Raw genomic sequence first — 10,785 nt, forward strand, 5'->3', positions numbered from 1 at the left:
CAAAGACATGCATGGTAGGTTGATTGGCATCTCTGGAAAATTGTCCGTAGTGTGTGATAGTGTGTGTGTGTGTGCCCTGTGATGGGTTGGCACTCTGTCCAGGGTGTATCCTGCCTTGATGCCCGATGACGCCTGAGATAGGCACAAGCTCCCCGTGACCCGAGGTAGTTCGGATAAGCGGTAGAAAATGAGTGAATGAATGAATGAATAAAATACCAATAAACACCAAATATATTTGAGACAACATGAGTGCTGTGGTATGAATTTAAGTATATACCAAGGTTAGACAACAAGACTGGAACATCACAATGATGATAATTTAGTACTATGGTGTAAGGTCTTTTTTTGTGGCCAGTGCAGCATCAGTTGGTCATGGGAGTAGCAGTTAGGAGTCCCGCAAAACACTCCAAAGTGACTCAGTAATATTGAGATCTGGTGACTGTGCAGGCCGTGGCAGATGTTCAACCTAATTTTCATGTTCATCAGCCCACTAGGTCACAGTCTTGATGTATGTATCGGTCCATTATCATCATGATACACACCACCGCCTTTAGGATACAATGCTGGAACTACTGGATGCACATGGTCCTGAGAATGGTCCAGAAGTCCCTGGCAGTGAAGCGTTCATCTAGCACAAGCAGTGGGCTAGAAACATCAGTTTCAATGGTGCCAAATCTTGGGCTTTCCACTGTCTATCATCTAGGAGTGTTACAATGTGGAGAAGCCCCACAGAAGCTTGGGGACTGTTGCATGCCCAGAGTGAAGCACAGTAGTGGATCAGTGATGGTTTGGGCTACTGCTTCTGTGGGGTTTCTCCACATTGTAACACTCCTAGATGATGGATAATCAAAGCTCGACTGATGGACTCAGTCAGTGCAAAGCCCAAGATTTGGCACCATTGAAACTGATGTTTGGCATTGGCTTGATTGACCAAAGTTTTGGCTATTGCAGGCTGACCTTGAATATTGACACTGTAGAGTTCCTGAAGTACAGTTTTGGTAGAAACAGGAGAGTTTGTCAGCGGTGGTTTTATGTTTTTTGAGGTTGGTTAGTTTGCAGACATCTTCTACTTGCGTGGGCACTTACCTCTGTTAGATGTGGTCCCTCCTTCATGGTGGTACTGTACGTTGACATTACCCTGGATACCGTGGCTCTCTATACACCACAAAGACTTATATATACTGTATATGCACAGCACGTATCATAGACACTGGGAAGTATCACAACACAATCTTGATGTCAGAACTGAATAAAGCTCTCATTCCGACAGCCGAAACCCGCAGGAATACACGGCTTTGCAATGTTCTAGTATGTCAGCTGTCATGAAGGTGTCATGTTCGAGGTACTCTTACAGTACATTACTTTAGCAGACTAAAGAAAGAACACAGTCTGCAAGTCTATACGTAAATCTATACATCTAAGCATGCAGCTTCATTCAGCTCATTCCTTTAACATTAACAACGGCTCCTTTTACCAGCCCACAGTCTGAATATCACTGCTGTTGTGACACAATGCGGATGCTGAGAGTTGAACAAACAGACGGGAAGTCCGCGATCCAAGAACAAAAACAAGAAAAAACAGAACGAATGCAAACATTCTGCAGGGTCGAAAACAGGGAGCGAGCATATGCAAAACACACACCAGTGCAAAAAAAAGGACAAGCGAATCCAAACAGTGAGAAATAGAAGCACAGATGGTCAAATAGGCTCATTAACATGATCAGGTGACCCCTCGGTGACGCTGACGATGGTTCCACACGGACATCCTGAAGATACACGGCATTACTGCGTACATGGAACAACTTAGAAACCGTGAAGATGGAGACCAACAGTTATGCTATGATAGCTTTAGCTTTTTTTTTTTTAATATCCTGATGTTTTTGTAAAGCTGCTTTATGTAAGAGATTAAAAATTTAATACAAATAACACTGAAATGAATTGATTTAACAATCAGTGGGCGGGGCCAGTGATCAGGAGGATCAGTCAGGGAACCTTGTTTCTAAAGGAAGGCAGATTTCTAGAATGGTGTATATTTACTGCACATTTACTCATTTTGCAGATGTTTGGTCCAAATTTAAAACATCAGAAAACATAGACGGGGGGAGACAGCAACACATTTTTTTTTTGTCCTGTATCTTATTTATTGTGCATCTCAATAAATTAGTATGTCATGGAAAAGTTCATTTATTTCAGTAATGCAACTCAAATAGTGAAACTTATTTTAGAAACATGGTTGTAAAAACAGTCAGGCTGTTTAAAGCTGTCTAAAGCAATAAGCCGCAAAAAGACGTGATTTCCTCGTTTATTTTTCTTAGGCATAGTGCGAAGTTCTCACTCACTCACTCATCTTCTACCGCTTATCCGAACTACCTCGGGTCACGGGGAGCCTGTGCCTATCTCAGGCGTCATCGGGCATCAAGGCAGGATACACCCTGGACGGAGTGCCAACCCATCACAGGGCACACACACACACTCTCATTCACTCACGCAATCACACACTACGGAAAATTTTCCAGAGATGCCAATCAACCTACCATGCATGTCTTTGGACCGGGGGAGGAAACCGGAGTACCCGGAGGAAACCCCCGAGGCACGGGGAGAACATGCAAACTCGACACACACAAGGCAGTGGTGGGAATCGAACCCCCAACCCTGGAGGTGTGAGGCGAACGTGCTAACCACTAAGCCACCGTGCCCCCTAGTGCAAAGTTGTTGTTTTTTTTTAAAAGAAGCACTATTTAATTTATCAATCCACATTTTTTCCTTTGGGGCTTTTTACACCTGGTCACTTCATGCGTTTTCTGTGATCAGATAGCTATCCGATGGTAAAAAGACCAGGTCTAAATGCCCTCCGAATCGTTTTTGAGACGGATATAAATCCGATCATTAAAACCACTTCAGGAGGTGGTCTGGGACCCATTTCAGATGAAACTGGACAGGTGTAAATGAATGTGGTTGTTCAAGCCACATACGTCAGTGCTATACTCCTCCCAAACGGAAGTACGTCACTCGCAAGTGAATCACGAGTCGTGCGTCGCGCCAGAAACAAATAACACGGACGACACGCAGGCACTTATTGCTCTTTGGAGCGTCCAAAAAAGCTTTGTAAAACATATAGAAACAAAAGTATATTTAAGCACATACACCAAATCGTGTTCCATTTCAATTACCCCGGAAATGAGGTAAAATATATTAGCATTTTGGGCGGGAGTAGAAAGATCGGATCGATATCCGATTCGCCGAGACGTATTTATGTGGCCTAATGTAAATGGAACAGTTTTAACAAATCAGATAGCTATCGGATCAGAGACAACACATGAAGTGACCAGGTGTAAAAAGGCCCTAAAGGTCTAGAAATATCTGGCAACCTCAGATGTGTGTATTCTACGCAACTATCCCCTGTGTAAAACATTTGCACTTACATCCCAGACACTGTTGCTGAAAATTCTTGCAATCAATCTTGCAAGATACGTGTAGAAAAAAAATAAAAGTGTTCTTTTTATATCGTGTCTAAAGATGAACGAGAGACACGACGGCATCCGGAGTTGTAAAGTGCGATTATTTCTATTATTCCTTTTATTTAATTCATTTAAGCAGAATCAGTGTAAGTCATATGGACTGACCGAGAGCCACGTGCAGTACATCGATCTCTGTAAGTGCTGCGTTTCCCGTACACGCCCACGTGAAAAGAAATACGGCTCTGTACTTCAGCACGGTGCCTGCTGTATCTCAGCAGTTCATAAGATCAATGAGTGAGCATGCTCTTAGCATACACACTCCGGCTTCGCTATACAGCCATATTATTGGGATGTAGTTTATACCCGGGACCTCGAGGATATTTCAGCTCTGTATCAGAAGCAGCGTCTGGAATATCAATACCTAGAGGCTTTCTCCAGCATGCCTTTCAGTACAGAAATCTACTCAGTCAGATTACTTAGACAAAGCGGGACGCATTAATCAGATTAGGGTTAATAATATGCGTGAAGTGAGTGTAGTGTAGCTTCCGTGGTGTGTGAGAAGACGATCGTTTTCTGTGTCCTGTGTTAGATGTTACAGGTTTAAAATTTATAACGCAACGTCTATTACTTTATGACATCCATCAGGTTCTACGGGAACTTTAATTAATTGTTGTGGGCAGGAAACAAAACAGTGCCATACAATACACAGTAGGTAATATACGTCCATCCATAGAAGGTGGGAGGAATCAAACACTCTCTCTCTCTCACTCACTCATTCTCTACCGCTTATCCGAACTACCTCGGGTCACGGGGTATCAGATGCGGTGTAGTCGCACAAGTTCAGATTTTTTAACGGATCCAACGCTTAAAACGGATCCGAAAATTACGGATCCTCAGATGGTCGGCACCTCACGCAGCGCCTTTGTGACTCTCCACAGGAAATGAATGACTTCCTGTTTATCGGCCGTCGTTTGTCGTGTGCAGTGTAAAGGCGGCTTTAACCGAGTGAGACGCCAGAAGCTGAGGCGGGGAAACAGAGCACACGTGGTTGTTGGGGATCTTTGTTTCGGCGGCGGCGGCTCGGATGCTCGTGTCTCAAAAATTTGCTCGTATCTCAGGCATCAAGGCAGGATACACCCTGGACGGAGTGCCAACCCATCGCAGGGCACACACACACACTCATTCACTCACGCAATCACACACTACGGACAATTTTACATTTACATTTACATTTACGGCATTTAGCAGACACCCTTATCCAGAGTGACTTACAACTGAGCAACTGAGGGTTAAGGGCCTTGCTCAGGGGCCCAGCAGTGGCAGCTTGGTGGACCTGGGGTTCGAACCCATGACCTTCCGATCAGTAGCCCAACACCTTAACCACTGAGCTACCACATCCCAATTTTCCAGAGATGCCAATCAACCTACCATGCATGTCTTTGGACCGGGGGAGGAAACCGGAGTACCCAGAGGAAACCCCGAGAACATGCAAACTCCACACACACACAAGGTGGAGGCGGGAATCGAACCCACAACCCTGGAGGTGTGAGGCGAACGTGCTAACCACTAAGCCACCGTGCCACCGGAATCAAACACACCTTTTTAAATAGAACTTCCTTCAGATTTTATTGGAGCTTCGCATGGGCTCGTTCTGTTTGTGTTGTTCTGCTCCAGGTTTCTTCCCACTTCCTAAAAATATGCCCCTAGGTGTGTGTGTGTGTGTGTGTGTGTGTGTGTGTGTGTGTGTGTTGTGATGAACTGACTTCCCATCCAGAGTGGATTTCATATGTAATGCAGGGTTCCTGGTAGATCTAACCCCTTGATCAGGATCAATCTCTTCCTAAATGATTGATGAACAAATGAACGATCATTTAAATGGTTTTGAACCAAGAGCAGATGAAAACTCAGTGACTCTGTAGTAGAGATATTCGAAAGAGATATAAAACCAGACACTATATACAGTACTACACTTTAATACAGTGTTTGTATTTATCCTCAACAAACAAGCCTGAGGTGACTGAGGTGATGGAAGAGGAAGAAACCTCAAGAGGAACCAGACTCTAAAGGGAACCTCATCCTCATTTGGGTGACACTGAAGGGTGTGGTTATAAATATACAGTCCGGCAATTGCGTATCGATTAGAAGGTTGTTGTCCTCGACATGGAGTCTCTTAGAATGTCCGAATACTTCATGAAGCGTAATCAAGCTGGAGCTGGAACATCTCTAGATGCCTCAGGTCCAAAACATCAGGATTGGGTAGAAAAAAAGAGAAGCAATGGAGAGGAATATTAGCGTAGCTGCTGTTCAGCATATTATTATTTATTTATTTTTATATTCACAAAAGGCTGAGAAGAGACAAATAATTAAACATGTAGAACTGCATGATGTGTTTACGCTCTTCATTCATTAGTAATTAGGAAACTGTTTAAATAAAGCTTCTAGTTTGGTCGTGATTTGGAGGGAACGTGTATTCATTTGTGGCAGAATTTTCACCGGAAGGTTCAAAAAAAGAAAAACCTTTTGATTAGCATTTAAAAATATCTTGTCCAGGCTAATTATGTACTTCTCAATGTTTTAGGAGGCAGAGTGGTGGGGCTCATATTTATTACACCTCCCACACCTCAGCCTTACTCTCTCTCCTTCTGTCTATCCTTCTCTCTCCATTTCTTTCCCTATCTTCTCTCACCCTTTTCTACCTCCCACTTCCCTTTACCTTTGTAATTCTCTCTCTCTCTCTCTCTCTCTCTCTCTCTCTCTCTCTCTCTCTCTCTCTCTCTCCTCTCTACCTCCTCCTTCTCTCTCTCTCTCCTTCTCTCTACCTCCTCTCTCCCTCCTCCTCCTTCTCTCTCTCTCCCTCTCTCTCTCTCTCTCTCTCTCTCTCTCTCTCTCTCTCTCTCTCTCTCTCTCCTCATTCTCTCGCTTTCTCTCTCCTTCTCTCTACCTCCTCTCTCCCTCCTCCTTCTCTCTCTCTATCTCCCTCTCTCTCTCTTTCTCTCTCTCTCCTTTTTTTTAACTCCTCTCTACCTCCTTCTCCTTACTTTTCTACACCTCTCCCTCCCTCATCCTCCTTCTCTCTACCTCCTCTCTCCCTCCTCCTTCTCTCTCTCTCTCTCTCTCTCTCTCTCTCTCTATACTACTCTCTCTCCCTTCTCTCCCTCCCTCCTAATTTCTCTGTCTATTTCTCTCTCTAGCACACTCTTCCTCCGAGACCCGTGAAGACGACGTTACAAAGCAGCCGAACAAAAGCCCTAACATCCCTCTTCTGCAGATCTGTTCTCACAGAAACCACAAATCTTTCACTTTTTTTTTTCTTCTGTCTGATTCATATCAGTTTTCTCAGTCTTAACCGTATCAGAGTAAAAACCGTTAACTACGACGTGTTTGTGTTCTACAGGATCCCGGTGGCACTGTTACAACAGCGATTACTATCCCATATTACATGTATTATCCATATTATTAATATATCTGTATAATACACCTCCCTTGTGCTGACCTTGTGCTGTATGGATATCGACGCTAAACCTGCTACAGTATCGGCGCGTCCTGGACGATCGTCTTAACTTCATGTTTCACTGTTAATAAGTTACATCATTTTGTGGACTTTTTCTCTAAGTGTTGCGATTCTGTAATCTATTTATTCTTTATGAAGCTGTCTGTTAAAATCCTATAAAAAATGCAGACCACAAAAAAAACATTTTGCTCTAATACCCATTGTGACAAAATAGAAAAATATTCACAGAAAAATAAAAGTTCTAAAAATGAACATAATCTCGCAAGCACATGCTGTGTGTTTACAGATTTCCGACAGCAGAGGATTATCCCCAAGTCTTCCCTAAAACCTATTAAAAGGCACAGAGTCTGGTTTTCACGCTCGTCTGAACAGTCTGATTAGATTGGAGCCGTTAGAGGAGACTGGATTCTACCATGGCGCTTTAGGACGGTCTGTTTACTGTCTGTTTACTGGGGAAGAAACGGCTTTAACGAAACATATTTCACTCTTCCTGACTCGGGTCAGGAGTTACAGACGTTTGCAGATAAACCAAATTGTTCTTGGAGCAAATTTTGAGTCTTGAGGCATGTCTGATCTGGGGGGGCATAGAACATAGTTCCACAAACTCACACACACTCACATACAAACACCGCCACTGTTGGGCCCCTGAGCAAGGGCCTTAATGCTAAATTGTATAAAAAAAGGGTGGGGGGGGGGCACGGTGGCTTAGTGGTTAGCACGTTCGCCTCACACCTCCAGGGTTGGGGGTTCGATTCCCGCCTCCGCCTTGTGTGTGTGGAGTTTGCATGTTCTCCCCGTGCCTCGGGGGTTTCCTCCGGGTACTCCGGTTTCCTCCCCCGGTCCAAAGACATGCATGGTTGGTTGATTGGCATCTCTGGAAAATTGTCAGTAGTGTGTGATTGTGTGAGTGAATGAGAGAGTGTGTGTGTGCCATGCGATGGGTTGGCACTACGTCCAGGGTGTATCCTACCTTGATGCCTTGATGACTCCCCGTGACCCGAGGTAGTTCGGATAAGCAGTAGGAAATGAATAAATGAATGAATGTTCGATCTGTTCAGTAAAATATTGTACGAAGAAACTCTGCGTGTGTGAACACTGCGTGTGTGATGTTATGGGAAAATAATCAGTGATGAGAGTGGTATTTATTCATGAGTGTTAGTTTTCCTTTGATAACATTGGGAAGGAACAGAGTTGCGTGTATATTTTGCGTAAATTTAACGAAAAACACGTGAAGCCGGAAGTTTAGAGTTAGTTAAGGAGTTAAATGTTTTTACCTTCTGTTTTTGTTTTTTTTGTGATGTTACTTTGGCTCTTGGAAGGTTTTGTTTCCTCAAGTGGACTCTTGGTTTGTGTGCAGCCACAAAGGTATGTTTGTTTCTGTTTCTGTTTCTTTTATAAAATTTATAATCTGTTTCCTTCGTTGCACGTCTTTATTTTGTAAATTGTCGTATTTGTGAACAGTTGGACTGCGGATGAGGAGGATAAATCCATCTGTAGCTGAAGAATCGTGGTTTTGTGTATTTCCTGGTGGAAGTAAAACTTGTTATCCGAACTACCTCGGGTCACGGGGAGCCTGTGCCTATCTCAGGTGTCATCGGGCATCAAGGCAGGATACACCCTGGACGGAGTGCCAACCCATCACAGGGCACACACACACACACACTCTCATTCACTCACGCAATCACACACTACGGACAATTTTCCAGAGATGCCAATCAACCTACCATGCCTGTCTTTGGACCGGGGGAGAAAACCGGAGTACTCGGAGGAAACCCCCGAGGCACGGGGAGAACATGCAAACTCCACACACATAAGGCGGAGGCGGGAATCGAACCCCCAACCCTGGAGGTGTGAGGCGAACGTGCTAACCACTAAGCCCCCATGCCCCCACAGCACATACTGATACACATAATTATTTTATGCTTTTATAGTTACATCTGTTTTCTCACCAGCCTCTAATTTTTGTCCTGTCCTTGTCCTCATCCTCTCATGGGCAAATAGTAGCTCAGTGTTTAAGGTGTTAGGCTTCTCGACGGGTTGTGAGTTTGAATCCCAGGGCCTCCAAGCTGCCACTAATGGGCCCCTGAGCAAAGCCTCTAATTCTCACTTATAATAAATAAATAAAAGAAAATTTGGCCTGAATTTTCTAAACACTGAAACTGGGGACTCCTTCCATTACTGCTAAATAAACATAAACACTTTGTATCGTAGCCTTTATCATATCAGTGATTAGACATGTTTTGTGTTAAATAACGTGAATAAACTGTTGCTATGGAAACAGAAAGTCAATATTCAAATGATTAAAAATGATTCGCGAGCTGCCTTCATAGAAAATAAATCGACACCTTCGTACCTTCGGACCAATCGGATCGGAGAATTCGGTATTAACTGTACAGTAGCTCTGGTGTAAAGTTTCTCATACTTTATCATCATCTTTCGAAGAGAACTTACCGTCTTCATTTTGTGCTAAATAAAAAACAGCAACCTGATTCCTTTAATACGAATAATTTCACGGTCCAGACGATTGTTGATTTGTGCAAGTCATTTCATTCAGTTCATACGAGCAGGGATTGTAATTGGAAATAAAAAAAAATTAGCACGTTTCGAATAACAGAGCAACAACAGAGTGTCGTTTCTGAAAGATGAGAATCCGATAACATCGTCTGAGGAACCGGGATGAAATGTTTCCTACATTTTAATCTTAGCATGTGGGTGAATTATCTCACAGTAATGGAATGAACCACACTGACTTATTAACATAACGCCTCATTTTCTTACCAGATTACACCTTAATGATCACCTAAGGAATCCTGCTGCTTTATTCATCGTAAACTCTTCTTCGTCACTGGACGCTCTCTCAGGATCAGTAGACTGTGAGAATATGTGCTTTTGCATCAAAAAGCTTGCATAATAATGTTGCGTAATAAAAATAATCTTTATTTTTCAGACATGACCTGCATGGAAAGCTGAATATCTTTCCACAGATATCCGACAAGAAAAGTCCGAGATCTAAGTGTGTTGAAATGAGGCTCCCAAAGGAACCCAGATGGTTTTGGGAGATTTCTGAATGTGTGGCTCCACGGACACCTTTTCAGTTAATATCGTCCAAAACTCCTTGTGTGAAGGTGGAGGAGTTTTGTGATGGTTTGCTAATAATATGTGTTTAAATAATCAATAGGAATGTCAATTAATGATATAGTATAAATGATATGAGATGATGAGTGAAAAGACACACACACACACACACACACACACACACACTTATCCAGAGTGTCTTACACTTTTTTCATCTCATTTTTATACACTCACTCATTTTCTACCACTTATCTGAACTACCTCGGGTCACGGGGAGCCTGTGCCTATCTCAGGCGTCATCGGGCATCAAGGCAGGATACACCCTGGACGGAGTGCCAACCCATCGCAGGGCACACACACACACTCTCATTCACTCACGCAATCACACACTACGGACAATTTATCCAGAGATGCCAATCAACCTACCATGCATGTCTTTGGACTGGGGGAGGAAACCGGAGTACCCGGAGGAAACCCCCGAGCCACGGTTAGAACATGCAAACTCCACACACACAAGGCGGAGGCGGGAATCGAACCCCCAACCCTGGAGGTGTTAGGCGAACGTGCTAACCACTAAGCCACCGTGCCCCCCCCCCCCCCTTTTTATACAATTTAGCATTAAGGCCCTTGCTCAGGGGCCCAACAGTGGCGGTGTTTGTATGTGAGTGTGTGTGAGTTTGTGGAACTATGTTCTCTTGGTTCTTTAGCCATTTCCTCAGGGTTCTCCAGTGTCCTCACACAG

The sequence above is a fragment of the Tachysurus vachellii genome, chromosome 13 (assembly GCF_030014155.1).
Source record: "Tachysurus vachellii isolate PV-2020 chromosome 13, HZAU_Pvac_v1, whole genome shotgun sequence".
Classification (NCBI taxonomy): domain Eukaryota; kingdom Metazoa; phylum Chordata; class Actinopteri; order Siluriformes; family Bagridae; genus Tachysurus; species Tachysurus vachellii.